A 13,487-nucleotide genomic window follows, 5' to 3' on the forward strand; every position below is an offset into this window, starting at 1 on the left:
ACGACCCTGGACTGATCATTATCAGAACGCAACAGCAAAACACCACGTCGAACAAAAAGTCTCTCCTTGTGAGCAAAAAATCGGCGAACCAACGGATCCTCGATCCGTGATTTTGACAAGGGCCATTGCGTAGCAACAAAACGCAGAACGGGAACAAGGACAGGGTCAGCAGCTGTGGCTGTAGCTACACGACGAAAATCAATCGGAAACGATTCGACCACGTCATCGGTTTCCGCATCAATGAACATGCAAGTAAGTTCGGAAGAATCGAATGCTCTGTCCTCAGCAACAGGCAAACGGGACAACACATCGGTGTTTCCGTGTTTAGCAGTGGACCGATACAAGATATCGTAGCAGTACTGCGAGAGGAAAATAGACCTGCGAATGAATTTCTGCGCTGTACGTGGAGGTACAGGCTTGTTCGGATGAAAAAGCGATGTCAAAGGTTTGTGGTCTGTGATGATGGTAAAGTGACGACCATACAAGAAATCATGAAACTTAGTAACACCAAATACGAGAGCCAAGGCTTCTTTCTCGATCTGTGAATAATTTCTTTGCGCAGACGAGAGCAATTTGGACGCAAAGGCAATAGGGCGATCATGCGATCCATCTTTGTGCGCAAGTACAGCACCGATCCCGAAATCCGAGGCATCTACCATCAACAAAAGGGGTTTCTGGGGATCGAATGGCGTAAGGCAAGTATTGGAAAGCAACGCCAATTTCAACTGGCGAAAGGCGCGTTCGCATTCCGTCGTCCAGACGAACGGAACACCTTTACGGCGTAAGCGATGAAGCGGAGCTGAAATGGAAGAGGCGTGGCGCACATATTTATGATAGAAATTGATTTTTCCCAGTACCCTCTGTAGCTGCTTCACATTCTGCGGCGAAGGCAAGTCTTGTATGGTACGGAGGTGCTCTGGACTCGGATGTATGCCTTGGGCATTGAGTACACGGCCCAGGTAGGGTAAGTCCCGAGCAAAAAACACACATTTGTCCTTCCGCAAGCGAAGACCATTTTGTCGCAAGACCTGAAATAATGTTCTGAGATTGGCTAAATGTTTTTCCTCTGTCTTTCCGGAGATCACAATATCGTCCAGATAGTTTGCTGCAGTAGGGACCGACGCACGAACAGTTTGTAAATATTGCTGAAACAATGCAGGGGCGGATGCACACCCGAATGGCAGTCGTTTAAAGCGGTACAAACCAAGATGCGTGTTAACCACCAAAACACGCTGGGAGTCTCCGTCCACCGGTATTGCTAAGTACGCATCTGCTAGGTCTAACTTCGAAAAATATTTATCCAGGCACAGTTTGTCAAAAAGATCGTTCGGGCGGGGTAAAGGAAAAGTTGCAGTCACTAGTTGGGGATTCACTGTTGCCTTGAAGTCCACACAAAGTCTCAATTTTCCGGAAGGCTTTTGCAAAATTACTAAGGGTGATGCCCAGACAGAAGCCTGCACACGTTCAATTACACCTTGTGATTCCAAATCGTGTAATGTTCTTGCGACCTCATCACGCAATGCGTGGGGAACATTGCGCGCTCTGAAAAATTTCAGTTGCGCGTTTACTTTCAGTTCCAAATGTGCTTTATAGTTCTTAGCGCAACCAAGGCCCAGTGCAAAACTGTCTGCAAACTCTTCACATAGACGAGAAACACTGTCTGAAGGCACAGTCTGGTTCACTGATAGGACCTGATTTACTATAGACAAGTTAAACAACTGAAACAAATCGAAACCAAACAAGTTCACTGCAGAAGAAGAACGAAGGACGTACAATGACACAAGTTTTGTTTGTCCCTTGTATGTTGCAAGAAGGCTGCACTGTCCTAACACAGGGAGCCCGTGACCTGAATATGTAGTTAGCTTAACATTTGCGGCACGCAACGGAGGTGTGCCCAGCTGTTTGTACGTGGCGCGATTGATCAGTGAAACTGCAGCTCCGGTATCGAGCTGGAATGGTATCACGTTGCCGTTTATGTCCAAATCTACAAAAAGTTTATTGTCCTGCTGACGACAAGAGCGACTCTCTCGTGCAACGTGAACTGACACTGGTACAAAATCACTTGCGACTTGATGGGATTTCCGGCGGTGTCGACGCACATTATTTGTGGGACGAACACAGTCACTGTTAGAGAGAGTGGCACTGGGCGGAGTGGAATGAACTGCATGAATTTCCATGGGTGACGGTTCACAAGCCTGAGTATCCTTGGTTCGATTCCAATTCCGGCGCGAAGCAAAGGGCCTGGAATGGGTGTGAGTGTCTGATTGGAGCTTTTTCTGGCAAACACTTTGAACATGTCCTTCTTTATTACAGAAAAAGCAAATAGCTTGGCATGACGGGCAATTCTCACGCGAATGTCTAGTAGTACACCGCGGGCATGATTTCACTGCATTTGCTTGCTGGCGCGGCACACGTGGCGGAGAGCTTGGCAGCAGCTGCGCGGACGGGCGTGAGGGCTGTTTACTGTTCCGTGCAGCTCGCCCGGCGGGCCGGTTAACCTGACACACAGGTGGCGAAATTTCAAATGATTCCTGAACAAAGTCAAGTGGGTCTTGCCGATCCAATATGTCCATCACTTGTTGAAGGGAGGGATTGACTAGTTTCAAAATCTGTTCCCGTATACGAACATCAGAAACGTTCTGTGCAATGGCATCACGTACCATAGTATCTGAATAAGGGAGTCCAGATTGACACTCAAAAGCACAATCCCTAGTAAGGCCTTGCAAGGTTTCAACCCACTCCCGATTAGTTTGACCAGCCGTACGTTTTGTACGAAAGAAGGTATACCTTTTCGCAACTACATTGACTGATTCTTTGAAATATGCATCTAATGCAGACAAAATTTCTTCGTAGGACAGAGTTGCTACATCGCGTAGGGGAAATAATTTCACTATCACATGGTATGTCTGGATGCCTACGGCAGAAAGGAGAAAAGGCTGCCGCTCATTACCTTGAATTCTGTAGGCGGCGAGATGGAATCCAAATTGGTGTGACCACTCCGTCCAGCTTTCCAGTGCCGCATCAAAAGGACAAAAAGGTGGTGCAACTGCGTGTTGTGGCTGTGTGAGCAGTGAAGCAGTGGCTGCTGCATCGTTTTGCATTGCACGTTGACCCTGGACGAGCTGTCCAAGTGCATCCAATAAGGCCTGCGTCTGCTGATTCTGAAAGCGATAAAATTCGGACAGTACATCTGGAGATTGTGGCGAAGCCATGACACAAGTAATTTAGGCAAGATCAAAACAAATGCAAAATCCTCGTCGTCATTTGTTGTGACTTGGCAAGACAGCCAAGCCACTAGGAGGTGAAGCCGAAAGGCACGCGTTTAAGCTCACGCAGGCTGTCGTGAGGTCTGGAACAGTTAAAGGATTTGAGTCTAGCAAATAAAGTATGTAGCATTTGGAATACTTAACTTTAATCCATAATTGGTGAACATCAGTCTGACGGTACATGCATCACAAGATAAATAGCAATTGATAATGGTGCCTTGCTAGGTCATAGCAAATGACGTAGCTGAAGGCTATGCTAACTATCGTCTCGGCAAATGAGAGCGTAATTTGTCAGTGAACCATCGCTAGCAAAGTCGGCTGTACAACTGGGGCGAGTGCTAGGAAATCTCTCTAGACCTGCTGTGTGGCGGCGCTCGGTCTGCAATCACTGATAGTGGCAACACGCGGGCCCGACGTATACTAGCGGACCGCGGCCGTTTTAAAGGCTACCACCTAGCAAGTGTGGTGTCTGGCGGTGACACCACACATTCCTCTCAGACTATTTGCCTGATGCACTGGAAGATGTTCCACTACATTTTCAGCAGAGGATATGGTTCCAACATGATGGTGCAACTCCACACTCTGGAATTAATGTGCGATAGTATTTAGACAGAACATTTCCAGGGAAATGGCTCAGATGTGGGGGTCCAGTTGTATGGTCACTGTGTCCACCTGACCTAAATCCCTTGGATTCCTTCTTGTGAGGACACATGAAGAAGCACCTGTACTCTACTACTCAGTTGAATGTGGAAGAATTGGTAGCACATTTTCATGCTGCTCTTGTTACTGTAGACACAGCTTTGCTGCGCGGGGAAGGTCCAGAGTTGTATGATTCTGTGGGTTATGCATATTTTTGATGTGCAGGGAGGTCGCTTTGAACATCTGTTGTTCTGAGGACAATATATTCTGTTGTGAAACTCATACGGTCTTTAATATGGGCGTTATTATTGTCACTGGTTGCTAATGTGCAACATCTGAGTGCTCATATTGCATGTAGTATAAATGACAAATAGATGTGTTATTGTACTGTGCTATCATCTTTAGCATCTCAAAATTGATATTGTTTTTGTAGTTATTCTATCCTGTGACAGGTCATTTGGTTCCACTGTCTATTTTTTACTTGTCTAACCGTGTATTTATGTTCAGGATTACAAAATGTTGTGAATTTAGGATGCACGTGATCTAAGAAATGGTGTGTATTACAGTATGAAATGTCAGAATGAAATTAGCAAATAAAAAAAACATGACCCAATCCAGTATCGAACCATCAACCTCCTGCATGCTAACCCAAACTCTATCCGCTGCACCACCTGTACAGCATAACTGATATGTGCTGACAGAGTTAGTTAAAATACATGTGGTTACAGTGTTGCCAGATTGCCACTCTTTAACATCCTTTTTCTGCTGGATGTACTCACCAGACGAAATTTTGCGAGAGACTTTTTTATCGCTGGCATGTGAGGAGTCACGCTGCAACGCCCAAGTGCATGAATTTCACTTCACCCTCTATAAGAAAAAACTGCACAATGATTTTTTCATTCAGAAACTGTATTTGAATGTTGGTTGTTTGTGAGAGGATAGTATTATGAGGAGAAACATCTACAAGCATGTGTTGGGATTCAACAGCAGTAGATGCAGGATCATGACCTAACACAATTGCAGTTTATTGTGCCACATATACTGCTGTTCACAATGGCTGGCATCCCATGAGCATCACATACAGCTTGGACAGCATGATAAATATGTGGTGAAAGAACACCACACTGAATGCAGGAAATATATACATAGGGCTGGTTTAAAGACCAACTGATTTGGGGGGTCCAAGCTGAGAGGGGCCCACACATGCCAGGTTTCTATACAGAATGTATCAGAATTAGCAGCAACTACTTGCAGTACCGTTATGAGAGGCTTGCCCAAATGCATGCACGTTTTGTATTCAGTCCATATCACAAACTGACACTGTTGAATGTGGGTGAGGAAAAGGGGGGATTTGACTGGGGAGGGAGTAGGGCTTCTGTGGGAAGGTGTTCCTGAGCTGGCCCTGCATATACAGTTTATGGAGGTTCACATGCTAGCTACACAACAACTGCCTATGAAGGAAGATTATGAAAGGCAGGCGATATAGTCAAGCAGCCCACCAACATGAATCACAGTGAAGACATCCATCATCTTGGCTGCTAACAATAGCTAGCATATGGATGGACCCTGGGCATTTATTTAACTCCCATTGAAGCAGAGTAATAATAAATGTTCTGTTTCCTTTGTCTGAACTGCTTTCACTACACTTCCAGTGATAATGGATGGCTGCCCTGAGACCTGCTTATCACCAACATTCATCCTCCTGTACCCGAATGATCTCACAACTTAACACACTTTAATATCACTAAGTGCATTGGGAATAGAGTCATGTGTGGTGCTGGCTTCAGCCAGTGCAGCCCTTGTTTTGTGGCCTAGCCTGGTGCAGAATAACATGGCTGGTAGGTGCATAGTCTGTAGATCAAATAGTGGGGAGAGTGCTGGTGTTGTGGGTTGCAAGCAGGCTGTCAGCACACTGAAGGGGGAAATGGCGAGTGCTGGAGAGGAAGTGCCATTCTAAACTGAAGCCTGCACTCATATTTTTTTGTAAATATTAAACAGAACCTCTCCACATTCACATTTACATGATAACCACCAAAAAATATCTACTGCTGCCTCTGCTATTGTTAGTATCCAAAAATAATTCCACTGAAAATACAGCAAAAGCAGCAATTTATTTTCGTCTGACTTGTTAACCATTTGTAACTTTCAGAGAGGTGAATTTTGAGTAAAACTTAAATTTCTCTTATTGTGATGTTAAAATTTGCTTCTTTTACCAAAACACTGTAGAGTTTACACAATGTCATCTCACTAACATATTGTGCAGATATAACTGAGAGTGAGTTCTGAAAGAGTGGTTCATTAAGTTTATTAAGCGATGGAACTGAGCACAAGTAAGGTCAACAGCTTATGAAAAAGCACATCATCAGTGCAAAAATGAACGTGTAATGTCTTCACTTAAATTGTTCCAAAACTCACAGTATTTCTTGTCACCAGTTATTGATGGCCCTTAAAAATTGTATTCTTTCAAGTCTGTATATAGTGGAATAACATAGTAGTTAATGAAGTCTCCCATAATAATCACATGGCAAAATACTCTCCTCTTTTTGTCCTATTATTTGCCCAAATCTCGTTTCGATATCTCAAACGTTGTGGATATTTCATATTGTCTTTATTGCTGGAGCCCAAGACTGCAAATGAGTGTGCTACGTAAGAGCAGTTGTCTCAAGCCTGATGACAGAAAGAGATCCCCGCCCCAATCTGATGAAAAATTCAATAACTTACCTAAATTTCATATGCAGCAACGTATTACATAATTTGAACCAAACATAAAATAATAGTGACACCTATTTTTCATTGCAAACCTTTTTCTAATTTCATGCAGTGTCTTAGTTAAACGCAAATATCACAATAACTATGACCATTAATGACATGATGGGCATGTCACCATGAGGTTGACATATAAAACTACACTCCTGGAAATTGAAATAAGAACACCGTGAATTCATTGTCCCAGGAAGGGGAAACTTTATTGACACATTCCTGGGGTCAGATACATCACATGATCACACTGACAGAACCACAGGCACATAGACACAGGCAACAGAGCATGCACAATGTCGGCACTAGTACAGTGTATATCCACCTTTCGCAGCAATGCAGGCTGCTATTCTCCCATGGAGACGATCGTAGAGGTGCTGGATGTAGTCCTGTGGAATGGCTTGCCATGCCATTTCCACCTGGCGCCTCAGTTGGACCAGCGTTCGTGCTGGACGCGCAGACCGCGTGAGACGACGCTTCATCCAGTCCCAAACATGCTCAATGGGGGACAGATCTGGAGATCTTGCTGGCCAGGGTAGTTGACTTACACCTTCTAGAGCACATTGGGTGGCACGAGATACATGCGGACGTGCATTGTCCTGTTGGAACAGCAAGTTCCCTTGCCGGTCTAGGAATGGTAGAACGATGGGTTCGATGACGGTTTGGATGTACCGTGCACTATTCAGTGTCCCCTCGACGATCACCAGTGGTGTACGGCCAGTGTAGGAGATCGCTCCCCACACCATGACGCCGGGTGTTGGCCCTGTGTGCCTCGGTCGTATGCAGTCCTGATTGTGGCGCTCACCTGCACGGCGCCAAACACGCACACGACCATCATTGGCACCAAGGCAGAAGCGACTCTCATCGCTGAAGACGACACGTCTCCATTCGTCCCTCCATTCACGCCTGTCGCGACACCACTGGAGGCGGGCTGCACGATGTTGGGGCGTGAGCGGAAGACAGCCTAACGGTGTGCGGGACCGTAGCCCAGCTTCATGGAGACGGTTGCGAATGGTCCTCGCCGATACCCCAGGAGCAACAGTGTCCCTAATTTGCTGGGAAGTGGTGGTGCGGTCCCCTACAGCACTGCGTAGGATCCTACGGTCTTGGCGTGCATCCGTGCGTCGCTGCGGTCCGGTCCCAGGTCGACGGGCACGTGCACCTTCCGCCGACCACTGGCGACAACATCGATGTACTGTGAAGACCTCATGCCCCACGTGTTGAGCAATTCGGCGGTACGTCCACCCGGCCTCCCGCATGCCCACTATACGCCCTCAAAGTCCGTCAACTGCACATACGGTTCACGTCCACGCTGTCGCGGCATGCTACCAGTGTTAAAGACTGCGATGGAGCTCTGTATGCCACGGCAAACTGGCTGACACTGACGGCGGCGGTGCACAAATGCTGCGCAGCTAGTGCCATTCGACGGCCAACACCGCGGTTCCTGGTGTGTCCGCTGTGCCGTGCGTGTGATCATTGCTTGTACAGCCCTCTCGCAGTGTCCGGAGCAAGTATGGTGGGTCTGACACACCGGTGTCAATGTGTTCTTTTTTCCATTTCCATGAGTGTATAAGTGACACAAAAATGAATTTTTTTTAGTGAATAGTTTCTGTAAAACAGTTTTAGAAAGATTGCAGAGCATCTGCCTTGATTCTGCCAGCCCAGTGTGTCGCTAACCAGCAAAAGTGGACTAAATCAGCCTCCTCCTCTGAACAACTGAATGAATGTGCCCATCGCTTTGAGTGAAAATTGGTCACTGCTCATCAGCCACTGTGTCCTGCATGGACACTAAACAGAACAGCCCATCTAGTTCACTAGATTTTGTGTCTTATAGCAAACCATCGGGCCAGCCTGGGACTTCTCCAGTCCACTGAGCTGCATGCTGAGGTTACTTGCTGGGCCGGTCTGTCGCCTCTGCTACATTACATCCAGCATTCATCTGTGAAACTCTGTTTTCATTCTCATCTTTTTTGTTTAGAGTAACTACCAGTAAACCCCCAATGCTTTAAAAAATTGAATTCCCATGTACACTGATGAGCCAAAACACTATGACCACCTGCTTAATAGCTTGTTTGGCCATCTTTGGAATGAAATTCATCACTGTTTCTGCCTATCAGGGATCTGACAATTTGTTAGTAAGTTTGTGGAGGTATGCGGCATTAGATGTCTATGTATAGGTGAAGTAATTCATCTAAAGAATGGGTTGCTGGTTTGCGTACACGGCGATGGTGCCTGATAGCAACCAAGATGGGTTCCACAGGATTCACGTCAGGTGAATTTGGTCATTGAGACATCAGCATGAGTTCACTATAATGCTCCTCAAACTACTGTAGCACACTCCTGGCTCCAAGACATAGACAGCTAAACTGCCAAAGGATGACATCGCCATAAGGGAAGAGATCAAACATGTAGGGATGCAAGTGGTTCGCAGCTGTCAGCATTGCTTTGATTACTACTGCAGGTCCCATGCAAGTGCAGGAGAATGTCTCCCATAGCATAATACTGTGCCCATGATGCACTGCACACTTTGAACCGCCATTCATTTCAATGATGGCGTTATTCATGACACCCATTGACCTAGTGTATCAAAAATGTAATTCACCGGAAGAGCCAACACATTTCCATTGATTGACAGTCAAACACTGATTGTGCCATGCCCGCTGCAATCATAGCTAATGATGCCATTGGGTCAATATGTGAACCCTTAGAGGTGGTCTGATGCGGAGCTCCATGTTCAACAATGTACAATGAACAGTGTGCTCCAAAACACTTGTGCGTGCACTAGATTGTGCTCTTTCAGTAGAGATGCCACGGATCATCATCTATCCTTCTTTACAGAACAGACAAGCCTCTAAACCCCACGTTCTGTAACCATTTGGGGCCCAATGGTAGTTTCACTGTCCTTCTTCCTCTTTCTGCAGACGCTCATGATAGTAGCAAATGAACATTCAACCAGCTTCACCATTTTTGAAAAACTTGTTCAATGCTTCTGCGTGATAATAATCTGCCCTTTGTCAAAAATCAAACAATGGAAAATCCAGACTGCAGTCGTGTGTGTGTGTGTGTGTGTGTGTGTGTGTGTGTGTGTGTGTGTGTGTGTGTGTATGGGAGGGGAGGGAGAAGATGTTAAGATCTCAGCGAGAAAAAGTTTGAAAAAAAGGTTTGAAAATTGTAAAATATAATGTATGTGTAAAATTTGTTGGAAGTTGCTAGTGCTCTCATTCTCAAATACTGGATGAATAAAGTCGTCAAGATGAACACAGAGTTTGTAACTGAAATATTTGTCTTACTGTGCAAAACATGTAAGGTAAGATTCTACCTCTTAATGAGTAGATTATTATGGAATTTTAATTTTTTAAAATTTGATTAATAATTAAATAAAATGTTGAAAATAAAATTTTTGTTGAACCCTGGAAGCCATTATTCAGGCAACATACAATAGGCACTGGCTTACAGGATAGTTGTTTAATAATACAGATACATGGGGAGATTGCAAACACTTTCAGTGAATTTTTGATCTTTATTTCTCAAAAATACCATTTATAAAATCATTAGGCAGTACATGCACTTTTGACTTACAGGTATGTGTTTAATTCCTATAAGTAATCAGAATATTGTTAGTGAACAGTGCTCCTTAAGACAGAATAACAAATCTGCACTTTGAATATTAAAACCCAGCTTGGATAGCATGTTATTTAGTTCTGTATCTGTGATGGGTATATTGTTTGGAAAGAAAAATCTCAGTGTGAGAGATATATGTAACCTAAGCTTTCGAAAATTTCATAATGGATGTCATAAACTAAGTTTTCATCCTCACCTTTGTTATCTGTTTAATGTCACCATCATCATTTGGTGTTCTTATCAAGGAAGCAAATAAGGAACAGACAGTTAAAAATAGCTTGTGCTAGTTTCAAGTGAGAATAAATTGCATTTTTCTACTGTACACGGTACAAAGTTGAATGAATATTTTAGTTTTGTGTTGACAGCTCATTTAAGTTTGATTATTGCCTCAAGAAAGGGTCCTTGTCTTTAACATTAAGCACGCACAAATGCATTAAAAATGAGACATCCTTCAATTTCATCATGAACTAAATCTATGCTTCCATAATACCAACACATAAATCATACCCTTTGCTCTATCTGAAAAACTCATATGACCTTCTGAACATCAAAATATGGCTCTAAATTCTCAGTTCTCTTTCCTTCTTGTTATACTACTGAGTACCAGTAACAGATTTTTTGTTGGCAGTCCATTTGGTTAGCATTACATCATCACATGTAGGCCTATTCATTTTATAATGAGCAAAAATTTTACAAAAACAAAGTAAATTATATGATTCATTTTGGAGGCTCTTTTTATTCACTTTCAACAAGTTACAGTACCCATTCCTATTTGATCACCAATAACAAGTACAGAATGTATACATTCTTGCAATAATACTTTTTGATATCTAAGTAGTGCAAATCAAAAATAGACTGGTATGATGAAAGACATTTCATTCTTAAGAAAGGATTTGCTGATAACCATAATTTAAGAATTCATTGCCAGATAGTGGGAATGACTAATAGTCTCCAGATAACTTTTAGGACTTTGTAGACTGACATAAGGGTGCCATAGTAATGTACATTGTTGGGAGCAGTGAGAAAGATGAGTAGAGCCCACAGTGTATCGGGCTGTTGAGCCAACAGACTGTTGGACTGGCCTGCTAGACCATTGTCTCTAATGTGGCACATTGTACTGAGTCCACCAGCCTAGCATGCCAGGAGGGTTAGCACATGACCCTGTTTGGTAAGTGAGCAACAGATGGGCTGAGTGGGCTGAAAGCAACATCCTGCGTGACTCTGCTTGGGACTACAAACCACCCACAGTGAGTTATGACGGACCATTGATTTCATGCTTGTTGGTCACAAAAAGTGAATGATGTACATTTTCACAGTTATCAACTGTTCAAGAATCCCAAACATTCTAACTGCTCTGTATGAGTTGCATGACATTATCTATGACTGTAAAATGTAGCATGTTTGAGAAATACAAATATGTGTGTGAACAGTTAAAAAGATGTTGAGAATGGATCTCAATTAAAAAGTCATCCTGTGCATACATAATGCAAATCTGCACTAATGAATTTTTTATTAACTCTTTGAAAACAATGATGCACTATGGTAGGTAATTACTCATTCATGCATACAAACTTCTTTGATAAGTTGGAAATTATTCTTGAATATTAACACACTTTTTATCATTGACGGAGGAAGGGACAACGGATAGAGCTGATAGAAAATTTTCAATAATTTAATGATACAATAAAAAAATACAAGGTTTAAGAGGCATAAAATGAAGACCAAAGACTAAATTGTTGACACAACTCATAATGATATAATAATAATGTATCAGAATTTTCTTCAGCAAATATTTTCCTGTTTCAGATTGAGCAGAATCTGGCAGACATTGTTGGCATGTAAGATTTATGTGGCAGTTGGTTGTGTCACCGCTTTTGTCTTGTGGTTGATCGCCTTTGCTGGAGCCATCACTGGGCTAAGAGCCTGCTGCTGTGATGGAAGCACCCAAACAACAGAGTGCTGTTGTAGCAGTCTGTTCATGTCGTGTAAGCCTACACCAAATGAACCATTTCTAGTATGCTTCTGAATTAAAAAAAAAATTATATACAGTTGGACAAATAATGAAATTCTCTACAATTTACATTAAATTATTATTTTGCAATGAAAGAATAATACATTTGGCAAAAATAAATTGAACATATGAATGTCTGAAAATGGCATCCTTGTGTAAGAATGTACATTTTACAATATTCTTCATTTTGAAAATAATAAACTGTTCTCAGAGTTAAATATTTCTAAAAATAAAAGAGTGTTTTATTCCCTTTGCAGTCTCGTGCTGAGATCTAATGAAACGACACAACAAATGAATTCTGGCATTATGTACTCCATATCGTCCCATTACTTTAGAGGTGAAGCAATATTTCAAATGACATGCCAAACTTCATTTACAACACGTTGCAGAAGTTTTTAAATAGCATGTAATAGTTGCTATTAAGGGCACTTCACTCTTTACCATTTTATCAGTTACTGAGCAAGGCAGTTTAGTGGTCTAGATACTGAATTTGCATTCTATAAGAATGACATTCAAACCTCTGTCCACCTATCCACATCCATTTTCCATAGTTTCCCCTTTACACACATAACTAGTTTCCCCTCTACACACATAATTAGTTTCCCCTCTACACACATAATGTGATGGGCTTGGTAGGCCCCTAGTTCTTTTGTTGAAAAGGGAATGACACATTCATCCATTCGTCCTTTTCTCTGTACAGACAAGACCTTAACGTTAACATTCATCTTATGTGTTTAAATAACACCTTTCACATCCCAAATTACCTGTAACAAAACAACAGAAACATTCCTTGATTTTTTTAAGACTTTGAGTAAAAAGGTGCAGCACTGAGTTGCATGCCTTGTGCTGAGACTGTTACAATGATATGAGATCTCTTCAAAATGATTATCAAGACTGAACTGTTTGTATATGAATATTAAAAACTGCTATTCATTTCTCATTCATTTTAAATGATACTATTTTTCATTGAATACTTAATAACCAACAAGTTTCCATTTTAACTGAAGTAATCTCAGCATTATACAGTTGGTAGTGGACCTTTCACCACTAAAGTAACATATGCTTTTGAAGGATTGTGACTGGAATGCTAAAGGTTAGGAGAAATTTAATGTCTGTGCAAATTTAGAGTAGGTAGACATGCAAATTACACAGGCCAACAATGGAAAAACTTTTTTGCTGAAAATACCTCATTC

Source organism: Schistocerca serialis, chromosome 4 (assembly GCF_023864345.2).
Source record: "Schistocerca serialis cubense isolate TAMUIC-IGC-003099 chromosome 4, iqSchSeri2.2, whole genome shotgun sequence".
Classification (NCBI taxonomy): Eukaryota; Metazoa; Arthropoda; class Insecta; order Orthoptera; family Acrididae; genus Schistocerca; species Schistocerca serialis.